Genomic DNA, 13,252 nt, shown 5'->3' with positions numbered 1-13,252 from the left:
ACCCACTCCAACAGTGTTAATGCTCTCTCTCGCTCTCACACACAGAGTAAACTAGAAGCTATAAAAGGACCCCTCCTCTCAGAGTAAAACAAGCAGGTCCCTCCCTGAACACAACAATCACTGTAGTTATAGCTTCACCGTCTCCCCTCCCTCCTACTCAAAATCAATCACTATCACATCAGCCCCACCACTCCCCTCAAACTTTCTCTCTGCTCTCCATCCCCACCCCCAGCACCTCCCTCTCTCCTCTGCACTGCTCCACAGCCACCCCTGTATGCCTGGCTGAACAGTGAGAAAGCCTGTCCTGTCAGCGGGCCAGAGCCTGGCTGATGAGCTCTGGATGAAGCTGCTGTCCTCTGGCCTGATTCAAGGACTGTACATGGGTGGTCCACACTCAGGGAGACCTCCAGTCACAACAACTATTTAGCTGCGATGATACAGTCGGGTAAGGAAAAGCTCCAAATTGGAACCAGATCTACATTTTTTAATTTGTTGGAAAACATTGAACACACATGTAAAGTGTTATCAACACTGTCAACAGACACAAGTGGAGCTGGGGAACATGTCAACGTAATTGACACCCTTGATTACTCTACAGATTATATATATTGACATTCATATGAAAATGAATAGATTTTAATGAAACTTGAAGCAAAGGCTTTTGGAGCACTTTGTGAAAAGTAAACTGTACTCTTCTTGTTATATTACTTAGAGAGAGTCAACTGACCAAGATGGAACAACAGCAAATCATTACTGACCTGTTCACTTTGTTTCCATGAAAGCTTGTTTTCTCAAATCAACAAGCAGAACACATTGTTGTAAGCAGTCACTAATGAATGGATTATTAAAATGAATTTTCTTTTAAATGCTTCTTCAGTGCCTCCTGTTATTAATAACTTCTGCAACGATGATGCAACATGTATCATCTTACAGTGTTATTCTTTTATTTTATAGTACCCGTCTATTGTAACTGCCATGTACGAGTGAAAATGTGGCTTAAACTCAAATTAAAGACGTACAACACGCAGATGAAAAATAGGTTTGTCAGTTATGAAGTGATTATCCTAACTTATTACTTTTGCTATGAAATAAATGCATGACCTATAAAAATGATTATATTAATCAATACAAACATATTTAGCTTGATTAACTGATCAAAGATATCAGCTGCAACCCTCAATACAAGAGTGGCGCTATACCTCATATTGTGACGAATGAACAAAAATGAATCCATGCAGGGGAGAAGGTTTATCAAACAAGACAAAGGACCAAAAAGAATGAATAAGTCATTTAAGATAAACATATAAATAATATATAAAAACTTATTTTGTTCTCGACACAAGTTGGTTTCTTTCGAGCACAAATAAGCCAAGAAGCGGTATGTTGATAACCAAAAGGAGATTTTACAGAAAAAGAGAAAGATTTTCTGCTTCTGCTTAAAACTTTGAGAAAACATTAACGCTTATTTTTAAATACTGGAGCCACAAGATGGATCATTTGTTCCGATCAATATCATAATAACCTTGAATACACCCGTTAGATCTAATGCAGTCCAATAGCCCTGAAACAAAAGCTATCTTATGAGCAACTGCTCATTAAAACATACCATGAACACAGTGGTGACTTCACTTCAAGGAAGTAGTAATTGATCCGTTTTCTTTCCAAGTAATAACCATCTCATCATATTGGGCTCCATCTCGTCATAAACTCTGGCTAAAAGTGAAGCACCATTACTTTAGAAAGACGTCATCAGCTTCAGAGAAGAGAGCATGAATCATTTCATCCCTCTGCTCTAATGATTTTCAGTCTGAGGCTCCATTGAGGAATACCTCACATAACTGTGCTCGTAAGAAGACACTAACAACACTCAGGGGTTGAGAGGGCCGATGTAAACACACTTCAAAGGCCTAAATAAATCTTTACAGGAGGATGGAGGGTTTTATCTTATTATCCCAACTTGTAACAAGGAAAATAAACTAATTTCTTATTCGCTTGCAGTTGATAAATGATAAAAATATATATAATTGAAAACAAAATCTGTGAAGATCTCTGCACATCATCCCTCCCCAAACTCTGTTGTCCACATAAAGGCCACAGTGAGCGAGAAATCCCACAACTTTACAGCTGACCACATTTCCAGAATTAAGTGGATAAATAGCCTCTAAGTGACGGCTGGTCACCTGCCAAAGCAGCTGGTAGAGTACACAAAGTTAACAGCCAAGGCAAAAAAACATTGCCAGTGTTTGTGAAGCAGCATAATTCTCACGCTAGATTGAATATAGCAAGTATCCTCACCTAAATGGTCCCTTAAGGTAACTAAGAAACAAATAGACAGGTACCAGCTCTTTAATGAGACAGAACACCAAAGAGCAGACAGCAGCTTTCAAGCTAACGTTGTTGTTGTGGTGCTCTTACATTAGCTCGCTGCTGCTGAATCAGGGTGATAATTAATAGCCTGTCCTCTCACTACAGCAAACAGAGACAGCATCTCACACACACACACACACACACACACACACACACACACACACACACACACACACACACACACACAAACACAAACACACACAAGCTCTCAGTGTTTCCCAGATTTATAAAGTGCTGTGCAAACACAATGTACACTGTGACCTTAGAGCTAGGGACGGCTCTAACAACTATCAGCCTTTTTAAAACAGTGTTGGAAAGTAACAATCACATTTAGTCAAGTATACTAGAATAAATACTTCTACTCCTACTTCTGCTGAAATAAACTAGCTACCTGTAACACCAGTAAGATGCCGCTAACACACCGATGCAGCAATATAGTATATAACTTAATATATAACTGTGTATTTGTATAGGGAAAAGTATGTAGCATGTAAACTGATGCCATGAACCACAGAATATTTAGCCTAGGCTAATTTGCAATGATTTTCCCTAAATGTGTTTAAATAATATAAAGAGCTCAACAGTAAATAGACAAGAGACGGAACAAAACACAAGATCAGCAATGACTATGTACATTTACAACACTATTGTCAAATACAGTATAATGATATATAACTCAAAGCGGACAGGACAGTGAGCACTGAAAGTATATTTTGCCAATAATACTTTTGCTGATTTTAACTGAAGTATTTTGACTTTTAATGTCGTATTTTTGCATTGTTCAAGCAGTATTTTTACTTACAAAGTAATAAACTGAATATTTCTTCCATCACGTGGTTTACAGCACCGTGTTTGTGTGAGTGGTAGTCTCAGCTTCAATATAAACCAAGTAAGCCTGCTGACATCTGCCAACCATTACGGTAAATTAGGTAGTTAAGATAGAGAAGTAGTTGTTACTCTCACTGAACTTCCCATGACATAAAGAGCACCGACCAGCTGATGGGCAGCTGATGTTATCATGAGATCTCAACAATTCAAATGTACCTTTCATGTCATCCTGAAAGAAAACTCTGTTTAATGTTTCCAATAAAAGTAAAGTAAATTTGGAGTCATGTTTAATCATACCACTGCTTTTACATATTCTAATTGTTCTTTATATCTGTTATCTCTATCTCTCTGTAATGTATTTGTATGTATTGTGTTTTTTAAAGAACTTCTTGAAATATTGTGTAAATGGTTATAATCTGCCAAGGGTCTACGGACAAAAAAAGGATAGAAGTATAATTGTGGTACATTTACCTTCATTTGTAAACTGAAAGGTGAATTAATAAATAAAGGAACTAATGAAGAAGCTGAAAAGACAAATCTCTGGAAAACCCCATCCTCTCTCTGCTTGAATAACTGGTTGAATAACATAAAATGCATTAAACAATCGCATCACATGCACATAACTTCCTACTGAGTTTAAACACGAGGTCACAAGGTAACAGAGTCTCTATCAAAATCTCTCCTCCTCCCACTCCTCTCCATGTGTCACTAACACTTGTGCAGAGAGACAGATGACCGGGAGACCAGCAGCTGTCTGACAGTCAGGAATATGAGCAGTCAGTAACAGGTTTGAATGGTCAGAGAGAGGAAGAGGAGGGTTAAAACAGACAGTCCCACAGTCCCTCACTCTCCATTCACACAAGCCAAACAATAAAGTTATTATGTTTTGTCTGACTCAGATTATCCCAGCTGTGAGATTTTAACAAGAGTTTTGTTGTGGCCCAGATTAACTTTCGCTCAGCACCCGATCACAAGTTGAAACTTATACCTCTTAACGTGCTTTACGCACCACAAACATGCGAGTTTAAATACAGTACACGTACATTAAACGGTAATAAAACTATTATCTATCTATTATGATCGGTAATACTCACTTTCAGTCGCAGGTACTCTTTTGGCCAGCAGCAACACACTATCCACCTGATCTCATGTCGGAAACGCAGCGGAACGACGGGAGAAAAGACACAGACTCCCTGCAGCAGCAAAGTTGTTTCCGCGAACAAAATCAACAAAGTTAAACCGACGGAAGCGACGTTAAATCCTCATAAAAAACTGAACCGGACACGGTGACAGAAAACGAGACGTTAGAGTAAAAAAAAACTCATCCAGAAAAGTCAAAGTGCTGTGGCTTTGGGCTGTAAATACAAAGTGTGTCGCATTCCTATGGTTTCAGCACACCGCGGCCCAGTTTCATGACGTCACCGGGAGAGAGAGAGAGAAAAAAAGAGTGAGTGAGAGAGAGAGTCATTAGCACGTGTCTATTAGCACCCGTATGTTCTGTCAAATTTAAAATATATAAAAATAAAAAAAAACCTTGCCACCTTTCTCTCCTCTATTCCTTCAGGTCACACATCATAAACTTGTCAACTGTCACACAGGTGAATATTGTCACCTGTCCTGTACTGTCAGGTGATCTGCCTCTGACTACTGAACTTTCAGGGCTGCCAATTATTTTCCCTAAACCATGAGTGAAATGTTCTTAAGTGTTTGTTTTCTTAAGCCCAAGGTGAACAGACGTATTCAGTTTACAATGATGTATAACAAATAAGAGAACTAATCCTTTTCTAAATTTAATTTAACAACAATACATTTCCAGCTGATTGATTGATTGCTGTTGATTCTGTTCTTTACGGTCTTTTGTGTATCTGTTGTTGATTTCGTGTATTTTAAAGGCCCATCTAGGGATGGGCATTTATTAGCCAAAGGCTATAAATGCTGTCGTGTGTGGCATCGGTGCTTCATACTTGTCCTTACACAAATAAACATTAAATTAAAATAAATTAAATTGGTAACTAATTATGTCAGCTCTGATTTGTGCTGCATAATAGGGCTGCAACTATTATATTGACTTTTAATTCTGTAATCTGTTGATTATTTTCTCAAATAATTGATAAGTTGTTTGGTCTATAAAACGTCAGAAATTGGTGCAAATCATATATCAATGTGTTCTAAAGGTTATGCCCTACTATGAGAAAAGAAACCAACATGTAAGAAGCTTAAATCAGAGAAATATAACTTTATTTTCTTATAAATTCTTTGACCTTATTAATTGATCACCAAAACAGTCGGTGATTCATTTAATAGTTGCCACCTAATCGATGAAACATTATAGCTCTATTGTATGGGCAATTAAAGCTGATCTACTTGATCTACAACTATTATTGTTATATATTTATTGTATGAGTAATAAGCAGCACATGAGTGTCCCAAATACAATATTTAGCCAGTTAATTAGTTGCGTGTTCATTTGGTCTATGAAGTATCATGTAAAGAAGTAAAGGAGATGAATGATGATTTATTTATTTTGTTGCATCTCCAGTCAGCAGTGACCGTTAATGAAAAGAATGTAGTAACGGTTACAAACTAGCTGTTAAAGATTGTTTCATGTTTTGGTCACATGACCCTATGACTCATGTTTATACAACAGACTGACAGCATGGCTCAAATCATTGCTATCTGTAGCAGTGTGATGAAGGCAGGCTGCTGTGAAATACCATGTCTGCCTGCTAATATAAACACATTCATCACAAAAGGCATTACAGACACACGAATAGTTTGTGGAGGCTAAAACACTTCATACACACATCACAAAAATGTGGGCAGGAATTACATACTCCTTCGTTTTATGCTCCAAGTGGCTTCCTAAAAAATATATTTAGTTAACTGTCTTACTGCCAAAACAACTACTGTCAGACATTACTAACATGTAAGAGAATTAGTAACAGAATGAATACATTTGCCGGTTTGAACATTTAATGATAAACCTCCATATTCATCTTCCACGTTAATCATAAAACAGTGTTTAACAATCAAAACAAACCATGAAACACATCCGATCAGTTTATATAAAGGAATTTCTTATCCAAGCCGGCCTAAGTGAGCACTCAGAACCATGTCTATATGTTTCAGTATCTATTACCCACTATCTTACAGACTACAAGGTGTCAGTGTACATAAGGAAAGTGTTGAAATTCCCGTGAGAGTAAAAATACGGCATGAACAGGTCCACTCAACATATCAGAGCCAGAAACACACACACACAAACCTGCCAATCCCGAGGCCGAGTTCAAACAAAGCACGCAGTGTGGCAGCCAATGAGGGCCGACTTCCAGAAGCAGGTTGTGGAATGTGGAAAGGTCAATGATAAAGACGGCAAAGAGCGCACACACAAGCTGGCTGACACATATTTCAACACACACAGAGCCAGTTCGTTTGACTCTGCACAGGACCTTCAGACCTCTAGTCGCCCTGAATGTATTGACGGACTGACACAGAAATAGTACGTCAAGTTTACTGCAACAAGTTCATGAGCCACCTACAAGATCATGGATGAATGGGGTTAAAGGTCACAGGAAGAGACGGGGCATAAAAAACAATGCACATGCAATAATGTTATTTCCTGCTCGGTGAGTTGAGAACAGCTTGAAAACAAGATCAAAATTCAACAAGAACTGAGTCAACACTGAAGACAAAGCTTTAAAATACAAACTAGCTGATAGCCTTTATGACATGTCGCTGTGGAAATATTTGCATTTGACACTGTCAGATAAAAGAATGGGGAAAAGGAGTTAGCAGCATTTTAAAAAAGACTTTTTCACCAATGTCAGAAATCTGAAGTCATCCTTCATTTTTCAGGATTACACTGAGATCTACCATGAGAATAAACTCACAAGCAACACTGTAAATGACCACATGTAGACCACCTATTAGATATCGTGTGATTTTTGAAAATTAAATGAAATTGAATGGGGTATTTCTCCTTATCATTGAAAAATAAAAATGTAAATGACAGGTTATGGTGACATTTGTATGACCCCGTCCGTCAAAACAAAGAGCAAAGACAAGCCTAATGCAACCACTGAAAGGAGTGGAGAAACTTGTTTCTCTTGACTGTTGTCAATTTTAAGTGGGTAAGGGCAGTGGTTCTCAAAGTGGGGTCCCCAAACCATAGCCTCGGGGTCTGCAAAATAATCCTCATAAATTATAAAATTGTGCTGTGTCATTAAAAACTGCATGTCTACAGATGAGGACCATTTGCACCAATTAAACAAGCATCTTGTGTCCATTACTCCCCCCCACCTTAGCTTTGGACCAATAGAAACTGGTATGATTGTGACGCATCACGTCAATCTGTCATGAATCACTGAACTCACTCAAATCACAACAAATCATTTCTGCGGCTGTCTTGCTACTGTTCATTTTCTGAAAGCTTTTAAGATCAATCACTTGAAAAGTATAAATGCTGTCAAGTTGAGTCCACAAGCAGTTTGAATGACCCTATGTTTTAAAGTATATACGTGGTATTAATATGATTCAAATTGGAATGTTTTCCTGTTTATCTCTGTGAAACAGGTCTGAAGGATTTAGGTTGATACGTTTCTACAATAAAGTTCCAGTGGCATCTAAGAGGGCATATGCTTAATCGGTGTTACAATTGTGAGGGGTTCCTTGGAAAATGTTCTCCCTGTAAGGGGTCCTTGGCCCCAAAAAGTTTGAGAACCCCTGGGTTAGGGGACAGGATAAGTGATGACCAACGCCCCTATTTTAATGGTGGATAGATCCGCTGGTGTTAAACGAGTAACAATGTCAGGCAAAGATTTGGAGTTCAGGCAAAGCTTCAACCTCCAACTCAATTTATCCACATGATCTATCTTTTGCTGTTGCTGCCAACCAACATGATTATACAAAGTCTGCTGGGCATCATGTTGAGGCAGGTGAAAACCCTCAATGTTTCATCTCAATTTACTGAAGATTTTATCCAAACCCTTATACTTGGAACGAGAGACAATCAGATGAGCTCATGAAAATCTGAGTTCTGTTGACAGTGAGGTGACAAATATGACATCACTCTGCAATGAGTAATTGCTCTCATCATAACATGCTGGTGCTATAACACAACTTTAGTGTCATGTTAAACATGAAAGCAGGCTGTAAAACACGTCATTCAGTTCAGCACCAGCTATCAGTTATAGCACCATCATTACATGGTGATGGCATGTTGTGGAAATCACAGAAATAACATGACGTTGTAAAGAAGTCAAACATCACATCAGTCTCCTCTGTCATTAGTGAGTCCAGTCATCGCTGCATCAACTGGTGGTCTGACATCGACTATCTGACAAAAACAGCAGACCAGTGAATGTTATTGAATGTAGAAAAACTATATAGATGTATAAACAAAAACAATATTGTGATCAGATGAATCAGATGCTGGTAAATATCCTCAAAACACCAGATGTGGAAAAAATCGGCAGGGAAAGTGATAAGTAAGAAGCCTTCCTCTTCATCAGATAACTCTGTGTTGCTCATGTGCAAGTGAAGACTAGTGACAACACGTTCTCAAAGTTTGATCAATTTGATTCCAAAAGCAATCAAGTTTTATTCTGTGGTTTTCTGAGGAATTCTATCTTTGATTAGTGAATGAAGCAAATTAAAAAGCAATGCCTCAATATAGTTTTGTTGATCTTGAAGCTGAAGCCTGAAGGGTGAATGATGGTGAATCAATAGCAGGACCCTGGGGGGAAAATCCTAATGCACAGACAGACAGCAGTGCAACAAAAGTCCTGCCTGCATCATCCAGACTATTCCAGTGTTAAGGGGGTGCAAAAAGGTGGCAACAGAAAAGCTTTTTTCCCTCTTGTTTCACCTCTCACTATAACATACTGCCTTTCACCAGCATTGCAACACCAGGAGAACTGAGGTGAAACGCTGCCACCATCCAGAACTCTCTTTGCATTGTGTGCCAGTGTTTGTTAAGCCTCCACATCACTGTGAACATGCAGGTCCGAGCTTGATTTTTCAGCTGAGAATAAAAACTAAACATGCAAACACAAAAACAAAACTTCTCACTGTGATGCTGCTGTGTGCCAAGAAAGAGAACCCAGAGGGGGAACAGCAATTGGTTGATTTAGAACAGAAACCATATTTCTTTTATCAATAAATCCAACAACTTCTTTCCTAATTTATCAATTCATTGTTGATTCCATAAATTTGACTTCTAAAAGAGCTGCAGAAATATTTTCTCTGAAATGTAACTGCAGGTCTTTGCAGCGCCTTCATCAGTTCAGCCTCTACTTTTCAAACCGTTTATATCTAGTTAAGTTTTTACATGGTTCCAAAAAAGAAGCCACAACAGTGGAGACACTATGGAAATCACAGGTTTGCATATTTAAGCATTCTAATAGAAATGTAATGCTTTATTTATATATTTGTATATGCTATACTGAACATATTTTATATGCTTGGTCATAATCAAACTATAATGATGTAACAAAATTAAGAAGACAAACAATTTACTTGAAAACATTTTGGCAGAAGGCAAAAAACCCAGAAATATGCCAATGCCAAAGCGTAGCCATAATAACAGAGGAGCAGATCTTCAGCTACAAATTAAATCGTTCAGATTCTTTTCACACCTAACACAATACTGGCCTTAAACCCAGGCTCTGTGGTTGAAACTAAGTCTCAAAAATAGGCTATTGTTATGATATTAAATATTTCTTTTATTCATGTGGTGTTCTTGCCTCTGTTCCTGAGCACCTACAGGGCTGTGTTGATGTTGGCCTCTGCAGTCATTCCAGAGAGGATTTTCTTTCCTCTTAGGCAATAAGCCTGGCTCCTTTTCCCCGTTGCAGTGAAGAATCATCATGTGCATGTTTTTTCTATTCCTTCTCATCCTCACCGGGGCTTATTTAATCTCTTACCACCAGTCTGCTTAACCTGATCCTCTGTCTCCACACACTTCTTAGGTTTTTTTTAAGGGGTTGAATGCTACTGCCAATGTCTCGGATCACTTCATAAACATATAAAGCTGTGATTATCTTTTAATGGATCAGGGTTTGATAAGCTATCCTGTCAATAAATGAGCAATTAAAGATATAAATCAAGATCGTTTTCCAGACAATATCCCAAAACAAAAAATAATGACCAATGAAAAATGAAAGTTAATCTACTCCAACTTCTTTCTCCATCACTCCCCTGATATGAGGTGGAGTCGGGGGGTTTCCGCCTGCTTTACTGCCGTGTTTTCTCTGCAGATCTAATGGTCTGGCTGTTAGCCTTTGGCTGAATATTGCCTTGTTTTGGCTCTGCTCATCGCCTTCACCCTTCACTCTCTCTCGTTCCCGACACAAATACTCAGAACTACGTCCACGCAGAGAAAACATGTCCACTTTCTTCATCAACACCTCTCCCTCTTTCTCTCAACTTTCTCGCACTTTTCTCTCTTACACACAGTCAAAACCCCCTCCTCCTTTTTGAAGCTAGTGCCATCTTTCTGTGAAACCTGATGCCAGAAGAAAGACGAGAGACTTTTAATGTCTCCCTGCTCGCTCATCCATTATAGCAGGACACGGGGGGGGGGGGGGGGGGGGCAGATCTATAACAATTACAAGCAAACAACAAATGAGACAGATGAGACAACAATTTATTGCTTGAAAACAAATTACCACACTGAGGAGAGCAATAGTTCTTATTGCTAATATGACCATCGACAGCTTCTGCCTCTTCGTATTTCGATGTTAAAGCTGCTATGAGTTCATGGAAGACCCCAAACAGCAGCTGTGTTTGCCTCTCTCTCTCTGAGGGACCCTCAGGTCAACCTGCATCAAACTAATGTCAACATCCGCCCGTCCATCAGCTCCACCCCCTGCTGGACACGTCTGTCAGCAGTCATCTACTGTTCTTGATTGTCTCTGCCTTCAGGACTCGCTTCCCTACTGTGATCCCCCATAAACACCCCTCCTCCAAACCTGGGTTTCCAAAATAGGAGAAAAGTCCAAAACAAAACCCCAGAAGCTGCTTTGGGTACCTTTACTTGAGTCAATTCCAGATGTTGCAGTTTTACACTTCTATGTGTTTGCATCATGAATCTGTAATGTAAAAAGCTGCAGCCAAATCAGCATATATCTGATTAAATGCATTTTAAAGACCTTGATTTTCTCCTGTAGATCTGTAAAAAATATGTCTAAGAAAAAGGTCAATTTAATCTTCAAATTTTAGCCATTGAGTCAGAATATTAGTCACTTTTAACCAGTTACCATACTCACAGACTGGATTCTGAGCAAATTTAACAGGCAACAGCACACAGACAAAAAAATAGAAAAACCCTCCCTACAATTCTCTCAGCCCAAAGTGACATCTTCAAATCAATTGTACCCATAAAAAATGATAAATATATAAAATTTTTCAAGGCTATAACCCACTGTGATAGTATTGTGATCTACAGTTCAACTTCCGTCATCTGACCTGTAGCTCCTGGTGATCTAACCAACCTGACACCCATCCCCTTCATGACCCAGTTATCCTCACTGAATAACTAGCAGAGCATGATGTAGAGGTGGGGGTTGACTTTGATGAGAGTGTTCACTGATGGAGTATAATGTGACTGTGAGAGAGAAGAGTGACCCCTCCGTACAGCTCTGGCATCCCAAGAATGTACGGTGTGCCCACTGCTAATCACACAACCATGCTGACAAACCTACTGCACGCAAAAGCTTCTTTCTTACACACACACTGTACCCATATGAACGCCTCAGGCATAATACAAATGGAAGAGAGCGGAAACAGCGGATGAAAAGAGGGGTCAAAGAGGGGAGAGAGCTAAATCAAATCTCAGACAATATCCTCTATCTTCATTCAGTCTGAGCACAGCGCAAGGCTAACAAACACAAACTCAAACCTGCTTTACGGGTGAAAATGAAAGTTTTACACGGTCAGGACTGACAGGAACACGATAAACGTACCCGCACTCTACGCATTGTGTTATCACTAAGAGAAATAGAAATAAAGAGAAGTTGGTAGCGATGTTTCATGGAGGCTGACAGACAAAAACACAAGAGTCAATGTTGAAAGAACCAGATTGTTTCCTGGATTTGCTATTAAGCCGAGCAGCGAGCTAAGAGGGTCTTAGCAAAGAAACATAGCTCTAACGTAAAGTGAGCTTACTTTGGTTTACAGAGCTGCGGCTTTTAATTGTTGAACAACTTTCACGAGTGACGCATCAACTTGTATCTTGAACAAGAGTGGAAACTACAGCGTTACACCCCACAGTACGGCACTCTTCGCATAACACATGAGCACACACAGACCGTTCAAATGAGTTTCCTCTTGTCTCCTCAAACACAGGCTCGCCAGACTTGAAAGCCGCTAATGTTAGCAACTGTTAGCAACTAAACGGGAGCCAGAGACGCGCCACAAGCTAGCGCACAACACGATTTAACTACAATTATTATGACCAAATGTCTTTACTCACCCCGAAACTCCCAGGAAAAAGTTTCTCTGCTGCCACCGCGGTGTGGAAATAAACTTTACTCCGTTTAAAATAGAGCAGACGCCGGCTTACTTTGGGCAAACTGTGTAACATTAGCCGAAGTCTCACTTTCCTGACGCCATGTTGAACAGGGGGAAAATACTACATCCGGGAAACTGCAGCAAAGCACCATGGCAACCGAGTCAGCGACGGGCCGCTGGGTAGAATTAGCATAGTGTCTATTCCAGCGTTCGCATTATATCGTGCTAATATGCTAGAGGCACAAATGTAGCCTAAATATATACATGCAAATATAGATATAGACGAAGTTCTGACATAAATAATCATCTTTATAACTTCTGTGAAACATCTGAATGAACCAACAATTTGTGAAATAATTGTGCCAACGAGGGCCTTCTCTTTTTTATGGCATGTTGTTTGATTATTTGTTTTCGTAATTACTTAATTTCAGTAGACACAGTTTTACAGTTGGTTTACATTTATTATATATGCCCATATTTGATTTAAAATGCTCTTTGTCTTTTCTTTTTGTTATTCCACTTTTCGTGAAGACATATTTTACTTTTT

General features: G+C 39.2%; 1 protein-coding gene across 2 annotated transcripts in view; it reads right to left on the bottom strand.

The window, feature by feature from the left end:
* The window catches only part of pak4 (p21 protein (Cdc42/Rac)-activated kinase 4), a 30,356-nt gene extending 17,586 nt beyond the window's left edge, over positions 1-12,770 (bottom strand). The window contains exon 1 of one of the 2 annotated variants that reach the window (XM_069668622.1): positions 12,668-12,770. The gene's annotated coding sequence lies outside the window, so the exon portion shown is untranslated. Of the gene's footprint in view, positions 1-4,289; positions 4,346-12,667 lie in introns of those variants that run through there. The other variant, XM_069668621.1, reaches the window with a different exon arrangement.
* Between the last annotated feature and the right edge of the window lie 482 nt (positions 12,771-13,252).

The sequence above is a fragment of the Semicossyphus pulcher genome, unplaced genomic scaffold (genome assembly GCF_022749685.1).
Source record: "Semicossyphus pulcher isolate SPU_LCO1_2020_fin unplaced genomic scaffold, fSemPul1.0.p SCAF_19, whole genome shotgun sequence".
In the NCBI taxonomy this organism is placed as follows: Eukaryota; Metazoa; Chordata; class Actinopteri; order Labriformes; family Labridae; genus Semicossyphus; species Semicossyphus pulcher.
The sequence above is the reverse complement of the archived record's forward strand: the minus strand, read 5'-3'. Positions and strand labels throughout refer to the sequence as shown.